Below are 6,569 nucleotides of genomic sequence, written 5' to 3' on the forward strand. Positions count from 1 at the left end.
CCTTTCTGTCTTCCAGTCGTACAAATGTACCTGATGGCAAAGGAATCACGGAAACGCAGACTAGCTCTCTGATCTCTGCAACACAAATGAAGAAAGTAGGAACAGAGGAAGATGCCAATTGGCCAATTCAACACCGACTTGGACCCTGTCACTTAGGAGTTTATTGCCAGTAAAGAGAAGGTAATATCAGGATCAATAGAGGTTGGAGATTTTTTTTTCCTTTTTCTTTTTTATACTGGGGATTTAACCCAAGTATTTTACCACTGAGATGCATCCCTTTTATTTATTTATTATTATTTAAAAAAAATACATTTTAGTTGTCAATGGACCTTTAGTTTATTTATTTATATGCAGTGCGGAGAATCGAACCCAGTGCCTCACACATGCCAGGCAAGCACTCTACCACTGAGCCACAACCCCAGCCCTTTATTTTTTTTATTAAAAAAACACTTTGTAGTTATATATGGACAGCGTGGCTTTATTTTATTTGTTTATTTTTATGTGGTGCTAAGGATCAAACCCAGTGCCTCACACATGCTAAGTAAGTGTTCTGCCATTGAGCTACAGCCCCAATCTTGGTTTTTTGTTGTTGTTGTTGTTATTTTTTTATTTTGAGCCAAGATCTCACTAAGTTGCTTAGGGCTTCATTAATCTTCTGAGGCTGGTCTTGAACTTGTGATCCTCCTGGCTCAGCCTCTTGAGTCAGTAGGATTATAGGTATGCACCACCGCAGCCAGTTTAGGATCAATGCAAGTTGAAAAAACAAATCAGAAAGTGTCTCAGACCAAGTTCATTGTCAGGAGTCTGGTACCATCATAGATTCAAACTGATTCTAGACCTAATTTGGAGCTAGGGAGTTCAGTCTCTGAGAATGAATGGAAGAACAAAGCCACCAGAGCACTAGGGAAGGAAGAGAACAAAGACCATTTCCAGGTGTCAGATATATGATGTTCTTACTTCCTGTAAAGGGTTGTACACAATAATCCAGGGTCTTGACCATCCCAAGATCACAGGGCCCAGCTTCAGTGGCAGCTTCTCTCCTAAATTGGCTGATTTTGGTTTGTGTGGTCCTGTGTGGCTCACTTGTCATCTGCCTGAAGACCGTCATTCTTAAATGAGTCTCCACATCACCACCAGAAGAAGAGAAGCATGCAGAGGAAAGACTGAAAATGAGCCCATCTTTCAAACAGCAGGGCCAGTAGCCAGGGAGTGTTTTGCAGGGGAACATCAAGAAAGTGGGGCCTTCCTGCTGTTAATACCTGTTCTTTCCTGCAGTTCCAGATGTTTTGGCATCTCTCCTCTTCTCTGATTCCAGGAATCATGAGCCAGGTCTTGGTGGTTCCTAGACGAGGGAATAGCAGCAATCCCAAGATCCCAAATACATCCCAAATTAAAGAGCACCAGTTTATATTTGTTGAGTGAGTTTGAGAGTACAGGGACAAGGGACGGTCTGGCATCTCCTAAGGGACTTAAGTGGAATGTAGCCTATGCTTGTGGTTGAGAGCTTGGCCTCAGAGTTCTGTCCTGGCTCAGTTGCTTCCTAGTTGTGTGACCTCAGTCAATCACTTATTCTTTTTGAGTTTCTTCCCCATTTGTAAAAAGGGGATAAGAGTATACTTACTTCCCAAGATGGTTGAAAAGATTAGTTAAGATAATTGTATTTAAATAGGTATAAAGTACTTGCCCAGTGCCTGGCATATAGTAAGCTTTTAATAAATGGTAGCTGTTAGTGTTTTTGTAATAATTATCAATACTCTACGACCTCAGAAACAAACCAAAAAATGTGAAAAGGGGATTTCTTCACATAAGTCTTGGTCTAGAACTATAAGCTCTCTGTTGTATTCTGGAAAAGTGGGGAGCTAGACTAGGCCAGAATGCCCCTCAAGCCTCTTCCCTTCAGCTAAGAAGCTTCTGCTTCCTTAAATTCTATTGCAGTCCCTTGTAGTTCCATTGGACATCTTAATAGGCCCCATGCAGGGTGACATGGGAAATACAGATTATTTGAAGGCCTATGATCAGAGGGTTTGGAATCATCTGTTCTGACTTTTTTGTGACCCTTTCCCTCTTTCTCTGTTCTTTCCCCAAATGCTCCAACTTCATATAAATTTTATTGACTGTCTACTGTATCAAGCACTGTGCTAGCTCTGGGAGTGAAGAATGCAGAGAAAGGTAACCAACTGGAGCTGTCCATTCACCAAAGCCACAGACTATAGGAACATAACCACACTAATAATAATTTAAACAGTTATAATAGGTGCATCCAAGGAAAACACTAGGGAGTAATGAGAGTGGAAAACAGGAGGACTAACCTTCCTTTCTGAATCAGGGGTGCAGAGTGGGCAGAGAAGGCTGTACCAGACCTGAAGAATGTGAAAGAGTCAGCCAGCCAAGGAGAAGGAAATTCCCTGGGCAGAAGTGAGTTCCTGCCAAAATGTTAGATGATAACTTTATGGTGTATTGTCTTGACCAGAGGTATTTGATTCTCAACTGGGGACTCCCAAAGGAATAAATATTTAATGGTGGGATTTTTGTGAGGCATGTGACCAGCTGATAGAATCAAGAGGCCTTCTCATCAGCCTTCCAAATAAACCATGTGGCTAGGAGGTCTATCTCTGGATATGTGAGGTGTGTGTGTGTGTGTGTGTGTAAGTGTGTGTGTGTGTGTGTGTGTACACACGCGTGCATGTGTGAGTGTGAAGGAATATGAATGCATATTCATAACTGAACATCAGTGCACATGTGCTTGGATAAATGTAGAGCTCTAGTTAATAATTTTGGCAATTGGGCCAAGCAGCAGAAGTATCTTGAAATTCAGTAACACAGTCAGGCATGGTGGCACATGCCTAGAATTCTAACAACTTGGGAGGCCAAATCAGGAGGATTGCAAGTTCAAAGGCAATCTCAGCAATTTAGTGAGACCCTGTCTCAAAATAAAAAAGAAAAAGAACTCAGGATGTAGATCAGTGGTAGAGTGGCCTGTTTAATTCCCAATAACTCAAAAAATAAAATAAAAAAGAAATTCAGTAACATGCCAGCTCACGGGAAATTTGGAGGAGATCAAAGAAGAAAGACTAGTCTCTTATATGCACACAGGAGCCTCCAGAAGTTGGGTTCCTTATCCTTGCCCAGGGACATCCCGGGCCAATCTTTTTTTTTTTTGGGGGGGGGGTTCTGGGGATCAAGCCAAGGGCCTGTGCATGCAAGGCAAGCACTCTACCAACTAAGCTATATCCCCAGTACCAGGCCAGTCATTTCTGCTAAGTGTCGCTAGCAAACTAGCCAGGACTTCTAGAGAAGCATTGGTGTTGATGGTAAGGGGAGGAGAAGGCTTTAAAATTTGCACAGTGTATTGGAAAATCGTTCTCTAGAAAGTTGGCTCCCTTTGTATTTTTGTTGCAGGGCTCCTGTTGATTGTAACTTCATTAAGACTCTGAATGTATACAAGCGCACATGTGTGTATGCACGCTGATAGTGTGTGCTTGTGTGTATATGAATAGGTGTTTGGGAGTACAGTGTGAATTATGATAACTAAAGAGCTCTGTGAGTTAGGGGCCTGCACCAGCTTTTCCCAGCTCTCTCACAGGTTGGGCCCTCCCACCATACCTATCTGTGTTGCTCTCATGAGAAGCAGAGGCTGGGATGATCTGCCCATCAGAGTGAGTCCCTTCATATTAACAACAGACTGAAAATGTACTGACTATAACAAGACAAACAGAAATAATATGCTCACAGTCACCTCTGTTCCATAAAGCGAGTGGAACCTGGGCCTGTTGCAGTGAATGAGCTTCAATAATTCATCCCAACTGCCAATGTGGTATTGACATAAAGCTAATTTAACACTGGGGGAGCCAGGGGAAGTAAAGAGCAATTATGCCTTCACCTGCCGCATGGTCATTCTGCTAGCTCTTTGGTGTTGTGCCAGAAAGCTGAATCCCACCGAAGGAAGAGATCTGGAGAGGTCACTAGGCCCCTTCCCTCCTTGAAGGCAGTTGACTTTCTGAAGTTGTATTCTATCTTCTTGATAATTTTTTTTGAGCCCCATCCCCAGACCTTTTCTTATTCTTTATTTTGAGACAGGGTCTTACTAAGTTACTTAGGGCCTCACTGTGTTGCTGAGGCTGGCTTTGAACTTGCAATCTTCCTGTCTCAGCCTCCTGAGCCACCCACAGTGCCCAGCCCTGATTATATTCTTAAATAGAGACTTCACCACCCCTGTCTCTGCATCTGACCTTCTCAAGAGTCAAAGAGATGTTTCTTTTTTTTTTTTTTTATTGTTGGTCGTTCAAAACATTACACAGTTCTTAATACATCATCTTTCACAGTTTGATTCAAGTGGGTTATGAACTCCCAACTTTACCCCGTATACAGATTGCTGTTTCACATCAGTTACCCTTCCATTGATTGACATATTGCCTTTCTAGTGTCTGATGTATTCTGCTGTCTGTCCTATTCTCTACTATCCCCCCTCCCCTCCCCTCCCCTCCCCTCCCCTTTTCTCATCCCTGTTTATTGTAAATCTTCTTCTCAAGCTCTTCGTCCTTACCCTGTCCTTGTTTACTCCCCTTATATCAAAGGGGTCATTTGGTATTTGTTTTTTAACGATTGACTAGCTTCACTTAGCATAATCTGCTCTAATGCCATCCATTTCCCTCCAAATTCTATGATTTTGTCGTTCCTTAATGCAGAGTAATACTCCATTGTGTATAAATGCCACATTTTTTTTATCCATTCATCTATTGAAGGGCATCTAGGCTGATTCCATAATCTTGCTATAGTGAATTGTGCTGCTATGAACATCGTTGTAGCAGTGTCTCTGTAACATGCTCTTATTAGGTCTTTAGGGAATAGACCGAGAAGGGGAATAGCTGGGTCAAATGGTGGTTCCATTCCCAGCTTTCCAAGAAATCTCCATACTGCTTTCCAAATTGGCTGTACCAATTTGCAGTCCCACCAGCAATGAACAAGAGTGCCCTTTTCCCCGCATCCTCTCCAGCACTTATTGTTGTTTGACTTCCTAATGGCTGCCAATCTTACTGGAGTGAGGTGGTATCTTAGGGTAGTTTTGATTTGCATTTCTCTAATTGCTAGCGATGGTGAGCATTTTTTCATGTACTTATTGATTGATTGTATGTCCTCCTCTGAGAACTGTCTGTTCAGGTCCTTGGCCCATTTATTGATTGGGTTATTTGTTATCTTATTGTCTAATTTTTTGAGTTCTTTGTATATTCTGATTATTAGGGCTCTATCTGAAGTGTGTGGATTAAAGATTTGTTCCCAGGATGTAGGCTCCCTGTTTATCTCTCTTATTGTTTCTTTTGCTGAGAAAAAACTTTTTAGTTTGAGTAAGTCCCATTTGTTGATTCTAGTTGTTAACTCTTGCGCTATGGGTGTCCTATTGAGGAATTTGGGGCCCGATCCCACAGTATGTAGATTATAACCAACTTTTTCTTCTATCAGATGCCGTGTCTCAAAGAGATGTTTCTTAGGTCAGTCAGACCAAAGTTGTTTTTTTTTTTTTTTTCTCTCTCTTCATACAAAACTACTGGCACTGTCTATGGGATATGATGGATGGGCAAGTGAAGTTTTTGCTGGAGAGAGAGGGAGATTATAATTGATATCTTAAATAGAATCCAGCAACCCATTTTTTTCTTTTTTCTCAAAAATAAAAATTACTCATCCAACATCCAAAATTTGTTGAGTTCCTACAATTACTCCATGTGAACTACATATTTAGCATGCATCTACCGGTATCAGGTGAATCAATCAGACGGGATCCTTGCCATTTCAGGGTTGGCAGTAAAAGAGACAGGCATTACACAGATATAAAAATGAATCTATAATTGCAAAATTTTACTAATGCTCTTTGTTTTTCTCATTCTTTCCTTTACCTATCAATTCAATAAAACAGAATAACAGTTAGAAACAACTTTAGAATGGTAAGGCCTCAGGGCGGCGCAATGGCACATGCCTATAATCCCAGCAGTTTGGGAGGCTGAGGCAGGAGTATTGCGAGTTCAAAGCCAGTCTCAGCAAAAATGAGGCTGCTAAGCAGCTCAGTAAGACCCTATCTCTAAATAAAATGCAAAATAGCACTGGGGATGTGGCTCAGTTGTTGAGCGCTCCCGTTAACTAGAATAGTAAGGCTTCTCTGAGCCCTGAAGGGTACAAAGTTTGAGGGAGAGAGTAGGAGAGTAGACAGGAGACAGGAAGAGCATGTGTTTAATGCTTTGTTCCTTGCTGCAAGTAGATAATAAATTTTACTGGGGCCTAGTGGGAGAAAAGGAATTGGAAGGGGCTTGAGTTCAAGTTCTACTTTAGCCATTTTGGGTGACATTGGACAAGTTACTTCTTTCAACTCTCAGTTGCCTCATCTATAAAATAGAAAAGATAATATTTCCCAGTTTATAGAGTTATTGTGAAAAATTAGGTATAATAATTTTCTAAAGTGTTTACTAGTGCTTGGCATATGGTAAGTGTCAATAAATTACTATTATTGCTATTATGATTATCCTCAAATGCTCCAAGTTCTTTATTACCCCCAGGCTTTGACACAGTTTGTTCCATCTGCC

This window comes from Ictidomys tridecemlineatus, chromosome 1 (assembly GCF_052094955.1).
Source record: "Ictidomys tridecemlineatus isolate mIctTri1 chromosome 1, mIctTri1.hap1, whole genome shotgun sequence".
NCBI lineage: Eukaryota > Metazoa > Chordata > Mammalia > Rodentia > Sciuridae > Ictidomys > Ictidomys tridecemlineatus.